Below are 15,519 nucleotides of genomic sequence, written 5' to 3'. Positions count from 1 at the left end.
CGTATCTCATGCTCGGATGTATAAGCTGTGACCGAGTCAAATATATTACTCGGGTTTGACTCGTGGTGGAAAGGCTCGTGTCACATGTTTAGGTCTTACCGCGTCCGGGTCAAATATATTACTCGAGTCTTGACTCGTGGTGGAGAGGCCCGTGTACGTGTGTTAGACGATGATTGTATTACTTGGTGAATTATATATAATTTATTTTATTTATACCTTCTCTATTGTTTATAACTATAGCTTTGAAATAAAGTATGAATTATTGTTTATGAAAACTTGAACTCACTCAGCTCAAGCTGACTTTGTGTGTATGTTAGATTGACTTTCAGGTTACGAAGTGGATGCTACCGCTTGGACGTGCTGGATGCTACTCGGGAGGTTGAAGGCATTTCTGGTCGAGGAATTCAAATAAAACAAATAATTTATTTACAATTGATTTTGGACACCTGTACCCGTGTTTGGGATATTTAAATACTTACACTTTTTCCGCTGTTATTTACTCTGAACTTGTTTTAGATACAAAGAATCGTTTTGTTTTAAATTTTTGTGAATTTGTGGAGGTGATTACCAACTGTAGGATTCCCGGGATTCGGGGTCTTACAAGTTGGTATCAGAGACATGGTTCGAGGGATCCGAGCATTCCCGAATGCTTGGACTCGAACTGTAAAAGAAAAGACTAGAAATGCCGACCGCGAGTAGCTGCACGTCAAGAGGTAATTTTAATTGTTTAGTCATTCTTATAAGTTTTAGAATTTCATTATGTCTATAATTGATTACGTGTTAGATGGGTGCTAATATGGTTAGGGGCAGGGGGTGCTTAGGATGGGCGGGTAAAGTAAACAATTAATAACACCTGATCAACGTTATTAGCAGTTTACCGTTACCTACCATGTTCTAAACGCTACCTGTGCTTGACTATGTTAGGGTTCTGTCTTTGTAGGGATAGGATATGACTAATGCTCGTGTCATTAGCTTTAAAGTTCCTCTCATTTCTTACCCTCTCGAACGCTTTGCGTGTAATTATTTAGCTGAGGCTTAGCATACTATCACTCTAGGTTTCCTTACTACTTGTTGAGCTTTAAGCTTCGTTTCCGTTTGACTCAGGCGCTAGTAAAGGTTTTGTCGCTATCGTCCTCTTGTGCGATTAGATGATTAGGTTTCGTCTCCATCCGCATCCGTTCGTGTTGCGATGGGATTCGGGGACGAATCCCATTGTAAGGAGGGTGGACTTGTAACGCCCGTTAATTTCCGACAAAAGGTTTAATCTTGTAGTGTTATGTACACCTTTCGGGATTGACCCGGCATTCTCTCGGGAGCTCCTTGCAAACCTCGTAAACGTTCTCACTTAACTTTCCACCCATGTTGCTACATACTTCAATTTGGAGGGACTTGGATGTAACTATTTTATATCATAAAACAAAAGAAAACTCAAACCCTAAACCTATTTGCAGCCGTCGGACCTGGACCCCCCCTGCTCGTTTTTCTTCTGCCCAGCCAAGTTTAAGCTGTGAAAACTTCAATTCAAGGTCGGTTTTATGATTCCCCATGTCTTTTACACCTTAATTGACATATTAACGCGTTTATTGGTCGTTAAGATTGAGTTTTGATGATAACAGCTTGCTGACAGATTAGTATACGTTTATTGTAGGGTCCGTAATGCGATGTTAATCCACTGTTTTTGAATGATTCTTGATTCCATGATGTTCTACTTTGAGTCTAGTTTCCAGAAAGGTATAATTGTTAATTTTTGGACGAGATTTGAATAGTTTTTATGAATTTATAAAATCGAGTGTCAAAGCTGATGCGGGATGACGGATTCTGGTCTGTCTTCCCGACGTCATACCCTTTTTTCAACAAATCCAAATTGTTTGGTTCCACTTCTGGAAGTTAGTGTTTTGAGTTAGGAACCAAACCCAATTGGAATCGTTTAATTTGGTTTGGTAATGAATTTTATAAAAATAAAACCATTTTGTTGCGCGCTGAAATAGCTGCACATACCTTTCTGTATTGGAAGAATTTTATGATTTTTGGGTCAATTAGAAAACTATGATAAAAATATTTTTATAAACCTAAGACAGTTATTAAAGTCTGGTAAAAATTTAATAATTTAATTCAAAGGTTATCCTATGTAATTAAATGCATCTTCGCATGCTAAAATCTGCATGTTTTACTCGTAATTAATCAACAAGTTCGTTTTAGGCTTAATCGGTGGTTTTGGTTAGTTGAAAGGCTTTAGGGGCCTCGGGCCAAGTGTTGGGCCTCGGGCCAAGTGTTGGGCCTTGGGCCAAGTTTTGGGCCTGAGGCCAAGTGGTTGGGCCTCGGGCCAAGTGTCGGGCCTCGGGCCAAGTTGTTGGGCCTTGGGCCAAAGTGTTGGGCCTTGGGCCAAGTTTTTGGGCCTTGGGCCAAAGTGTTGGGCATGGGCGGCCCATTAGGCAGTGTGTCCTTGCGGTCTAGATTAGTAACGCGTTGTGTATAATTTACAGGCCCTTACTTGTGAGTGTGCACTTAGGGATTTCCTAGCTCGTTACAGGTGTTCGATCGATTCCAGTTGAGTTCATGATACCCTTTTTACTCTTTTACGTTTTGGGCTAGCATACACACCGAAATACAATTTTAAATGATTTTACTCGTTACAATGATTTGAATAGTTTTACATGGTCTCACTCGTGATGGTGCATTTTGAAAGCTATATTTGAATTATTTTATATGCCTTAGGATATTTTAGACTCGTTCATGGTCTTGTGTCCTTAAGGTTACATACACTATTGATGGTCTAGACTCGAGGACGTTAGCAGATTTGGTAGTAATTGAATATGAGTAGACCTATCTACTTAGTTCCCGTATGGGATGATATATATATATATATATATATTTATGTAGGAATATATATACGTATGTATATATGGAGGTATGTATGTACGTATGAGGATGTGTACCTTATAGCCTATGATTGTGTAATGATATTTAGTTTCTCGTGACTAAGAATGATGTATGTAGGCTTATTGTTGTGTGTGTGCATGGTGATTCACTGCCGGGTCAAATATATTACTCGGGTTGTACCCGTGGTGAAGAGGCCCGTGTGACGTGATCATCATTTTGGCGGGTCAAATATATTACACGGGTTTTAAAATCCCGTGGTGAAGAGGCCCGTTGGATGTTGAGCCGTGATCGGGTCAAATATGTTACTCGGGTTGTACCCGTGGTGAAGAGGCCCGTATCACGTGCTTGGATGTGTGAGCCGGGATCGGGTCAAATATATTACTCGGGTTGTACACGTGGTGGAGAGGCCCGTATCTCGTGCTCGGATGTATAAGCTGTGACCGAGTCAAATATATTACTCGGGTTTGACTCGTGGTGGAGAGGCTCATGTCACATGCTTAGGTCTTACCGCGTCCGGGTCAAATATATTACTCGAGTCTTGACTCGTGGTGGAGAGGCCCGTGTATGTGTGTTCGACGATGATTGTATTACTTGGTGAATTATATATAATTTATTTTATTTATACCTTCTCTATTGTTTATAACTATAGCTTTGAAATAAAGTATGAATTATTGTTTATGAAAACTTGAACTCACTCAGCTCAAGCTGACTTTGTGTGTATGTTAGATTGACTTTCAGGTTAAGAAGTGGATGCTACCGCTTGGACGTGCTGGATGCTACTCGGGAGGTTGAAGGCATTTCTGGTCGAGGAATTCAAATAAAACAAATATTTTATTTACAATTGATTTTGGACACCTGTACCCGTGTTTGGGATATTTAAATACTTACACTTTTTCCGCTGTTATTTACTCTGAACTTGTTTTAAATACAAAGAATCGTTTGGTTTTAAATTTTTGTGAATTTGTGGAGGTGATTACCAACTGTAGGATTCCCGGGATTCGGGGTCTTACACTAGACTGGGCTGTTTATCTAGTCTAGGTATAGCTGTTATAGCCAAAAAGTGTCAGTAGGCTATTATGATGTTGTTCAATGTCTAATACTTAAAACCGAACTTGGCTCAGTTTCCCCGTTTCACCAACTGGCCAAGTTGTTCGTTTACGTGTTTAGAAAATAGGTATGAGGACGTAAGCTTGGGTAAACGTGTTGGTTGATAAAATGATAAAGTTATAAAGAAAGATCACAAATTAGGGGTCTGGATTCGCTATGGGGCTCGTTTCTGTTTATTCAGTTTGGTTTGGAGAAAAATGCGCACAATCTATTCAAATTTTCCGAATTTTTCATAAAAAGTTCGTTTTTACTTAATTAATCCAAAAACATAATTTTTTTATCACTCTTGATGTTTTAATATTCAAACAGGTTCATTAATCACAAACTTGTCGGTTTTTATCAGAATTGAATTTGTTTAATTTTCAAATTAGCACAATTAATTAACCGTTAATCATTAAATTATGAAAATTTAGCAATTTATCAATTAAAAAACGTAGATTTTTATAAGAATATTTCTAGAATTATTTACTAATTTATTAATTTATAAAAAATCATTTTATACGCTATATTTATCCCGAAAATTGTGCGTTTATTCAAAACGATTTCCGAAAATCCGCCAAAATTCCTGAGTGATTAAAATACTTCCCAAAACTACCTGTAAAAATTCCAAAACCTAACACTTTTACCAAATTACCTTTTCAAGCCAAAAAAAGGCTTTGAAAATTTGATCGTAATATACTCAATCTAAATTCTCCACAAAATTTCATAATTTTTCAACCATTTTAACTATTTTTCCCAAATAAATGCCCCAATTCGGTAATAAATTCGATAAATATTCTCGGGTGGTCCAAAAATTACCAAATTTGGACAAGGACTCAATCATATTGTCCCTGATGTCCTTGAAAAGGTTTACAACCTAACAACATGCACATCACAACCTTAACCTAAACAGCCCGTAATTGAGCAATTCGACATTACCTTTGCGATTTTCACCCGTTTTCGCTCTCCTAATCCAATTTCCGGGTTCTCATGCTTCTATATAAGCTAAGTACCGGTCCTATATCACAAAACAAGAATGTTTCATTGATATGGCAACCTTGGAACGTAGGGTTTCGGCTAGGGTATTAAACTGAACTTTTGAACCGTAAAAACGTCGTTTAAACCCTATAATCCGTGTTTATGGCCAAAGAAGTATAATTCTGATTGCTAACCATGTATATGATCAAAACATGTTTTTGGAACATTTTTATGATTTTTTCACGGTTAGGAATGATTTTTGGTAATCAAACTGTGTTTATATGCAATTAAACTTGATTAACAATTTGAAAAACATGATTTAAATGAATGTTTGCCTTAGATTTTTGAAGGTTATTAGATGGTGCTGGTTTTAAATGTCCAGAAAGTGATGGAAGGCTATGAAAAAATATCTTTGATGTTATTATAATATAAAGGAAGCCTTTGGGGGGGGGGGGATCTCCCTTGCGTACGGAAAGTCAAAAAGGCCTATCTTGGGCCTTATTTGGCCCACATACCTTGTTTTGCATGCCCAAACGTGAAAAGCCAAGTCCAAATTTATTTTTGGTTTGGTTTTTGGCGCGAAAAATATATCGGGTACGACAAACAGTGCGAAAACGAGTGTTTTTCGGCTATTTTTGTGTAAATTTATAAAAACATACTATTCATTTGTAAAAATCAAAAATATTTTCAAGGATCGCTTAAAACATTCCCACTAAGTGTTTTGTAAACCTTTTTCGGCTTAACGGATGATGCAATGCTTGTTTTGTAACTCTCTTTCGTGTTTAAATCCATAGCGCGTAGTTAAACGAGTATGTTTTTGTTTAACTAGTTTGCTATCGAACTAAGGCCATAATACTAATATGTTGGCTTATATTCAACGTATATCGCTTATAGATGCCCCCTCGAGATATCTTGGTCATAACCAGACCCGTTTGGTTATCCGTTTGTTCATTACGCAATAAGCGGTTAAACGCTTATTTTGTAAATACTGAGGTGTATCCGGTTTTGTCACGAATGTCAAAGATGGTTACCATATTTCCAAAACCATAGAACTAAAATAAAGTAAAATTTCCAGATCTAAACTCTAACAAGAAAATTAAGCAAGTAAATACATAAATATGTGTTTGAATGCCCACAATCCTTAAATAAAGATGAAAATGATTTTCTTAACATAAAATAACTGAAAATATCAAAAACATATACCAGAAACGGATTAAAGTGCAAGATTCGGTTCTGTTAACTTTTAAAGTCAAACTTAAGCAAAACTAGCTAGAACAACTTGCAAGTTCAAACAATTTGGAAGAGAATGATGAAGATGGGCAGAAGAAATGGCTAAGTTTAGATGGGTATTTAAGGAGAAGGATTAGGGTTTAAAGGATTGGATACAAGCGTTGTCCGATGGATAAACCAATACACTTTGATAATTTATTTAAAAATGAGTTTTGAATTAAATAAACTATGACCAGGTATAAAAACATGTTTGGAGGGTTCTAGAATAATTATGGGTTGAGTCTTGGCTGGTTTGGATGGTTACAATACGAGTTCGGGCCTTAAACGAGCTTAAACAAACAAAAAACGTTAAAAAATTGATTTTGTATAAATGAAATGTGGGCCGTGCCACACAGTAGACTGAGATCAGCCCTACGCGCCACCTGAGGTGGGGTTCTCGGCCAAACTTTGTTTTTTGGCAAATTTAGTCCTTGTAGTTAATTTTAGGTCGTTTTATGCACAAAATAAGCGTTTTAAAAACCGTTAAAGAATTTGGAACGAAACTACAAGTATGAAACATGATTACAACATAAAATTCATTAATTTATTAATATCCGATGGTTAGGTTTACAATATAAAAACAAATACAAGTTGAAACAAAAACGATGAATGTCACACATACCCTAATTGTCGATAACTTGGAGAAAAATCCAAAAGTGGTGTAACATTTGGTTTTGCGAATCGCTAATAATAAATAAAGGATTTATTTACTAAGTCTATTGTTTAATGAATTTATTTGGGGCTTAAAAAAGTAATTGGCTTGATTATGTGCTTGAATGAGGGTTATTATTATAAACACTAAGCTCTTAAGCTTATCGCTCTCTAAGTTCAGGATTTCAGTTTCTATCCTGGATTCAAGAAACTATTAGATAATTTGCGTAGATCTATCAAATTCAACAAGAAAACGTAAAGGAGCAAGATCAAAATACCTATAACCTCTGAATCTTGTTCATGTTGAAAAAGGTACGTTTTCATAAAAAAAAGTTTATTAAATAAGCTCGTAAACTAGTGAAAAATTATAATTAGTAATCAGGCCATGAATTGGTGTAAAGTAGCAAACTTGGACTATGGAAAGCTTGAATCGTATATCTCTTAAAAATGAACCTCTAAAACCGGTTATGCTTTTAGAACCAGCCAAATAAATAGATAAGCCTAGATCACAAGCTTCTAGTTGACCTAAATCAAGCGGAAGTGAATTGTGTGATGTACTATAGATCACGAGAACTAGGTTCACGCAATAAGTGATCTCGGGTTTAAAAGGCCATGCAAAAGAGCCTAGGATGGGAAGATGCAAAAGGACCAAGAACAATATCGCACATTTTAGGGTTTCTACGTGACGGGTAACATTTACTTGAATTTTAAGATAAATAAGATACATGCATTTAGCATAATAGCCCTAGTGCGCAATAGATCTAAAGGCTGGGATCATGCTCTAAATTATGGATTATTTATATAAATATTTTTGACACTTTTGTTGGGTCAGATTTTCTAAAAGGAAGATTGAAATCTTCTCAACCTCCTGAGAAAACGGCTAAGTATGGACTTCGAGCAAGCCTAAACGATCGAGCATGCTTTTAATACTTCGAGCAAGGTCTTAAGAATCTTTAATGGTTAATTCTTCTAAGTGTTAAAGCTTCGAGCAAGCTACACTTCAACGAGCAAGAGTATTCTTCTATCGAGCATGGATTTCCAATCAAGCAAACAACTTGATCATACAAGTTTTAACCAAGTGTTACGAGCACAGGATGGTCGAGCACATGGGGACAAGCATGGATGCAATAAGAAGATGTCATATGTTCAAAGCAAGGATTTGAGCACAGTTCAGTTCCCCAAGCAAGATTTACATCCGAGTATGCTAAAGATTGTTCAATATGTCTAAGGACAACATTGAAGACATCAAGAAGAATGAGCTTGCTCGATAGACTAGTTCGAGCAAAGCAATTGCTAGAGGAGAATATCTTCACTGAAGATATTCTAAGTAAAGTATGCTCGAGGACATTCATCGAGCATACCTAGCATACTGAGTCTGCTCGAGCAAGAGACAAACCTTGCTCGAAGACTCTTACACTTGTATTTATTTTGTCTTTCATTATGTAATGATTAGGGATTCTAGAAGGAATGTCAGGGTCTATAAATAGGGTTCTAGGTTTCCATTTAGGGGACAGACAACGACGCACGCAATACAAGAAACATTCCAAAAAGAATATTCTATTTTGTTTCCTTGTACCGCCGCCGCCGTCACGAAACCCTAGACATTCCTTTCACTGTTTCATTAAATGATGTATTAAATACAATAATTCTTTGTCTTTGATTGTGATCGTATTGATTATCTGTTATTGTTTCGTGTTTGCTATATCACACCTTCGTTCCCATTCGTTGGATATCCTGATTCCGCCGGGATATTCAATATGCCTTTGGGTAACTGAGTTAGTGTGTTCTTGTCAACCTTTCCAAGGTTTGAACTTGACTCCCGGTCCTGACAAGTGGTATCAGAGATTTGGAAGCTCGTAAAAGGCCACGGGACTGAAGGTTTGTGAAAAAGCTTGAAGCCTTACTCTGTTTCTCTTCTGCAAAACTCAGATCTGCTAAAATGGAAGACCAAGAAGTTTATACGAACAAAATTCCTAGACTGCTTGGACAAGAAAATTTTATTAAATGGAAGGTACTCTTTGAAGCCGCTGTGAATTACAATGACCCGAAACTGTGGACCTCTATCACAAATGGAAACTATGTTCCTTCAACTGCACCGAACAACAATGCCACTGTTGAGCTGAAAATGGAGAAAAGAGATGACAAGGCACTGTCTATGCTGAAGTTAGGTCTATCTTGGGAAATATTGCCAACTGTCAATCATTACAAAAATTCCAAAGATATGTATGATGCAGTTATTGATATGTTTGAAGGAAATACAGAACTGAGAGATATTAAAAAGGATAGACTGAAGCAACAGCTGGATAGATTCAAGTTTAAAGATGGAGAAAGATTAAAATCAGTCCTGCAAAGGTTTATGGTGATTGTAAATGATATAAGAACAACTGACCTGCAGATCTCTGATTTTGAGCTAAACAAGAAGCTTTTGTCATCCTTGTCTGGTGAGTGTTATACTGCAAGCAAGTTTATCAAGGAAAATGCAAGCTTTCCCAACTTTAAGTTGGATGATGTAATAGCTTTTCTCAAGGCTGCAGAACATGAAACGATCGAAAACCACATGATTAAAGAAGATAAGCCCAGTTTTCAAGTGAACAATGCTCTTGTAGCTCCGATGGAAAATCTCTCAATCAAGAATCAGCAGCCAATCATTGAAGAGCCAGTTGAGACAAGCTCAACAAGTGGTAGGCAGCCAAGATTTAATGTTCAGTTGATAAAAGATGATGTTGCCTCAACAGCAAGTGTACAGTCCACATTTGTGCAGAACAATACAACTCAAGGAACTGATTACCAAGCATTGTTCTCTATGTTTACTGAGTTATATCATGCATTTGTGGCCAAGAACCTAATCAATACAAGCATTGTGCAGGAAGATCTTGAGCAAATTGATGCTGATGACTTGGAGGATATAGACATCAAATGGCAGGCTGCCATATTGGCTGTGAGAAGCAAGAGGTTATACAATATAACTGGAAGATCAAGCTTCAATGGGCCGAATGAAAGAATAGGTTTTGACGAATCAAAAGCAATCTGCTACAACTGTCAACAACCTGGACACTTTGCAAGAGAATGCAACATTCCCAAGAAAAGTGGAAACTAAGTGAATCAAAGTCAATTTTACCAAAATCAGAACCAGAACGTTCAACATCAAAGAAATCAGATCACCAACTAAAACCCATATCAAAACCAGAATAGGCCCCAGTAACAACTCTTTCAGCCTCAAAGGAACAACCAACTGCAGATTCACAATAACCAGAACAAAGTCAATCAAAACAATGTGAATCAGGTTAGGGATCAAGGAAACGTTGCAGTCACAAGGGTATCTCCGGATGGAGAATTTGATTGGAGTAACCACGCAGCTGAGATTGAGAAGGCGAAGGTTGCTTTTATGGCTAAAGTGCAAGACAAGCCAGAATCTTCTAATGCGCAGGTACATTCTAATATTTCAATTCATGATCTTCTTGTCACAATTGATGAACTCAATCAGGAAGTTGGAAAATGGAAAACTAAATGTGGAAGAAAGGAAGCCTTCTTAAATGTGTATGAAGCCAGTGAAGCAACCTATGAGACTCAAATTAAGGGGCTTGAATAAGATTGTATGCAAGCATACAGAATTCAATCAAGAATGACAATTGAAATTGAGGGTTTTAAAAAGTTGTATGCTGAAGAGAAGTTGAAAAATGTTGATTTGTTGATTTAAATGGATTTCTTGAAAAACCTTGTGTCTACAGGAAATATAGTGGGACTTGTGGATAAAATGACAAAGGAAGGGAAATACAAAAAGGTGCCACCACCTTTCTGTGACAGCTATCAACTGAAAGTAGACAAGGAAAGTAGGAATGAATATCTGAAAAAATTTAAGAATGTGTTTGATGACAAAACTGAGTTTGTAAAACAATATGAAGATATGATTGTCGATGAAAATGTAGAGTTTGCAGTGAAGTAGAATGAGAAATCAGAAGTCAAGAAAGCTGTAAAGAAGGATGGTGAGAAAAAAAATAGAGTGAATACTCCAGTGAGGAGAGTACTTGCAGTTGTGGCAGTACCAAATCATCTGAGGGCAAGAAGAAAAAGAAGGGATATGTGAAGCTATGCCAAGGTATGGTGCAAGAAGTGTGATGCTTATGGTCATCACACTGATTCTTGCTGGTTTTAAGAAGAAGAGTTTGTGGTCCCTAATGTGGTTTGTGATTTTGACATGAAATGATACAAGCAGATGTATCAAAGATATTTGAATGAAGAGAAGAACAGCTCAAGTGATGAAGAGAAAAGAATCAATTCTGCAAAAGAGACTGAAAAAAGTTTTGAAAATCAAGGATAATACAATAGTATCAAGCAAGCCTGTAAAGAACATAAGGTCAAATAACAAAGGAAAGGAAAAAATGAGACCTGGTGTTCTTAATGGGGATGAAAAGTTATTGATGAAACAAGGTTTTGAACCTAGAGGGTTTCAGTGGAAGACTAAGAAGGGGTTGAATGAACAGAAAGAATTTGTGATTGAGCAAACTGAAAACATAATCATGTCACAAGTTGTGAAAGTTGGATCAGAATCAGACTCAGAAGAAGATGTGAAGTTATCTAAGAAGATCCATTCCCACTTCCAGTTCCAACTTCTGATGAATCTTCACTTGAATCTGAATTGCAAACTGATGCAGTTTGTGACTCAGAGACCAACTGATTCTCTTTTGTGTATATGTGCAAGAATAGTCTTTGAACAGTAATGACTTATGGTACATGGACAGTGGATGTTCAAGGCACATGACCTGTGACAAAGGAGCTCTTATCAATTATAAAAGAAAGTATGAAGGTCCAGTTGCCTTTGGGAGAGATGAGAATGGAGGGAAGATTGTTGGAAGAGGAACACTCACCAATGGCAAGGTATCCTTTGAGAATGTGCTGCATGTTGAAGGACTACAATATAATCTACTCAGCATTTCTAAAGTCTGTGACAAAGGGTACAAAGTGGCTTTCAATGTTGAACACTGCCTAATTCTAAAGCCTGAATTTGTGATTCCAATTGAGATGGTCATGATGATGGCTCCAAAAAATGGCAACCTCTATGAACTGAGAATGAATACTGCTATGTCTAGAGGTGGTTCATGCTTTGTTTTCAAAGCCACTGAAAATGAGACCAAATTGTGGCATAGGAAGATGTGTCATGTCAACTTGAAGAATATGAACAAGCTAGTGAAAGGTGAACATGTTGTGGGCCTTCCCACAAGAGAATTTAAGCTTGAAAAAAAATGCACATCTTGCCTCAAAGGAAAACAACATAAATCCTCACATAAGAGCAAAGTGATAAATACCATTGATGAGGTCATGGACTACTTCATATGGACCTTTTTGGTCCAGTGAGTGTTCCAAGTATTGGAAAGACACGATACTACCTGGTGATCACAGATGACTATTCAAGATTTACTTGGGTGTACTTCATGAGCAGCAAAGATGAAACCCCAGTGTTAATCAGATCCTATGTGCTGAAAATGGAAAATCAACTTGAAAGGAAAGTGATAGTCATCAGAAGTGACAATGGGACAGAATTCAAGAATGACATAATGGAAGAATTCTACACTTCTAAGGGGATATTTCATCAATATAGTGCACCTAGAACTCCTGAGCAAAATGGTGTTGTAGAAAGAAGAAACAGAACACTAATTGAAGCTGCAAGGACCATGATTGCTAATGCAAATCTGCCAGTCACTTTCTGGGCAGAAGCAATCAACATTACATGTTATGGGCAGAATAGGGTTCTACTAAACAAGGCTCAAAATAAGACTCCATATGAGGTTTTCTTCAAAAGAAAACCTTATGTGAAGTTCTTAAAGCCTTTTGGATGCAGATGCTCACTGTTGAATACAAAGGACTATCTAAACAAATTCGAGTCAAAATCTTTAGAATGTTTCTTTGTGGGATACTCATCTCATTCAAAAGCTTACAGAGTCTATGTGAAGGAGCACATGGTAGTCATTGAGTCTTCAGACATAATATTCAATGAAAATCACTTCAATAATGTTGAAGGTCCCAAATGGCTGTTTGACTTGGAGAAGATGATCAAGTCATTCAAGATTTATAATGAAGACATGGATGACATCATGTACAGAACTAGCTATGAAGATAAAGGAAAACAAAAACAAGTTAATCTGGACAAGCTATGGTCATCTGTTGTTCCTGAGCCAATGGATTTAACTTTGAAAGAAGCAACCAGTGCACAGCTGAAGAAGAGATGAATGGACAAGAGACTGCAGTTGAAGTTTCTAATGAAGGTCCAAGTGATGTACATAGTGAACCCATACAAAGTCAGCAACCTGTTCAGCCTGAAGTGACAAATCAATTTGAAAACAAGTTTCAGTCTTTGTTTGACTCTCTACAAATTGGATCAACTGAAGCATCATCATCTGTGATTGATCAAACTCAAGAAGCTGCTGAGACTCAAGAAAGACTTGAAAATGAAACTGCTGAGATTAATATGACCAATCTTGAGATAAAAGTGTCATCACAACAAATTGTGCAGACTAATTCTGTTGAAAGAAATCACCCTATAGAAAATATCATATGAGACTTGCATGAGAGAGTGATAAGAAGTTCATTTGAAAAGGCAAACATCTGTCTATATGCCTGCTTTCTATCCCAAGTTGAACCAAAGAATATCAATCAAGCTTTAAAAGAAAACAGTTGGGTAGAAGCTATGCAAGAAGAGTTAGCACAATTCAGAGACTTACATGTATGGGACTTGGTTGACAAGCCCAGAGGCAAGTATGCTATTGGAACCAAATGGGTGTTTAGAAACAAGAAAGATGAAAGTGGCATTGTGATAAAAAACAAAGCAAGATTGGTGGCTCTAGGATGCTTACAAGAAGAAGGAGTGGACTTTGAAGAAGTATTTGCTCCAGTTGCAATACTAGAGGCCATCATAATCTTTCTAGCATATGCAGCATCAATGAACATAAAAGTCTATCAACTTGATGTGAAATCTGCATTCTTAAATGGAAAGATTGATGAGGAGGTATATGTGACTCAACCTCCAGGATTTGAAGATCAAGTTCACCCTAACAAGGTCTACAAACTCAGCAAAGCATTGTATGTACTGCATCAAGCAACAAGGGCCTGGTATGATGAGTTGTCAAACCATCTGTTGGACAATGGTTTCTGTATAGGAGCTATTGACCAGACCCTGTTCTACAAAAGATGGAACAAGGATCTGCTACTGTTGCAAGTGTATGTGGATGACATTATCTTTGGCTCTACAAATGAACAAATGTGCAAGGAGTTTGAGCTAGTGATGAAATCCAAGTACAAGATGAGTTCAATGGGGGAAATGAATTTCTTCCTTGGACTTCAAGTACAACAAAAAGCTGATGGAATATTTATCAATCAATCAAAATATGTGCAAGAAATTGATAACAAGTTCAAGTGCCAAGACTTCAAGACAATGTCTACACCAATGGACACACATTAGAAAATGGTACTTGATGAGAAGGAGGAGCCGGTGGACCAGCATGAATATAAGGCCAAGATAGCATCACTGATGTATCTTACAGCATCTAGGTTAGATATTATGTTTGCTGTGTGTGTATGTGCAAGATTCCAAGCTAACCCCAAAGTCTCACATATGCTAGCAGTTAAGAGGATTTTCAGATATCTCAAAGGAAAACCAGATTTGGGGATTTGGTATCCAAAGAGACTTGATGGCCTACACAGATAGTGACTATGATGGTTGCAACATGAGAAGAAAATCAACTTCAGGAGGATGCCAGTTTCTAGGGAGCAGGCTGGTGTCTTGGCAATGCAAGAAGCAAACTGCAGTCTCCATCTTACTGTTGAAGCTGAGTACATTGCTGCTTCTGCCTGCTGTGCGCAGGTTCTGTGGATTCATAATCAACTGTTGGATTATGGTCTGAATTTTTTACTTACTCCTATTTTAATTGATAATATTGCTGCTATGTTCATTGTTAAGAATCCATTCTAAAACTAAGCACATTGAAATTAGACATAATTTCATTAGGGAATGTCAAGAAAATGGCTTAATAGAAATGAAAAGGGTAGATACATCTATTAAATATGGCTGATTTATTCACCAAACCTTTAGATAAAATCAGGTTTCACTTTCTGTTAAAATGCCTAGGAATGATAAATGCTGATGAAGTTTGATTGAGGATGTGTGCTTGAGTGAGGTGCTTACTGATTATCTTTATTACTCACCTTGAATGTTTGCATGATGATTTGCTATACTTAATTGATCATTCTAATTGCATGAATCATGTATGTGACTGTCCTTGTGTGAAATATGTGTTATAATTGTTGATTACAACTTTCAGTACTTTGATATGTGCTTGCATGATTTAATTTTGTGATTTAAGTACTTCGAGCATAAATCTATGCTTGATACTATACTTGTTGCACCTCAAGAACAAGCAGGAGTACTTGGAAGACTTTTCTAAGTCTTTCCAGCACAGATGCCATAGCTCAGTTGCTCGAGCATAGATTCTGGTCTTGAAAAACCTTTTTTAAGTATTTCGAGCATGAATCTGTGTTTGCTGGGGTGTTTGATGTTCTTCGAGAACAAACAAACCGTACTTGATACCTCTCAAGTAATTCGAGCACAAATGATATGTAATTACTGACAGAGCAAGGACATGTGTTGTGCAAAACTTTTAGTAT

Source organism: Bidens hawaiensis, unplaced genomic scaffold (assembly GCF_021521415.1).
Source record: "Bidens hawaiensis isolate Kalapana, Puna unplaced genomic scaffold, B.hawaiensis_p1.1 tig00004151_1, whole genome shotgun sequence".
NCBI classification, from domain to species: domain Eukaryota; kingdom Viridiplantae; phylum Streptophyta; class Magnoliopsida; order Asterales; family Asteraceae; genus Bidens; species Bidens hawaiensis.
The sequence above is the reverse complement of the archived record's forward strand: the minus strand, read 5'-3'. Positions refer to the sequence as shown.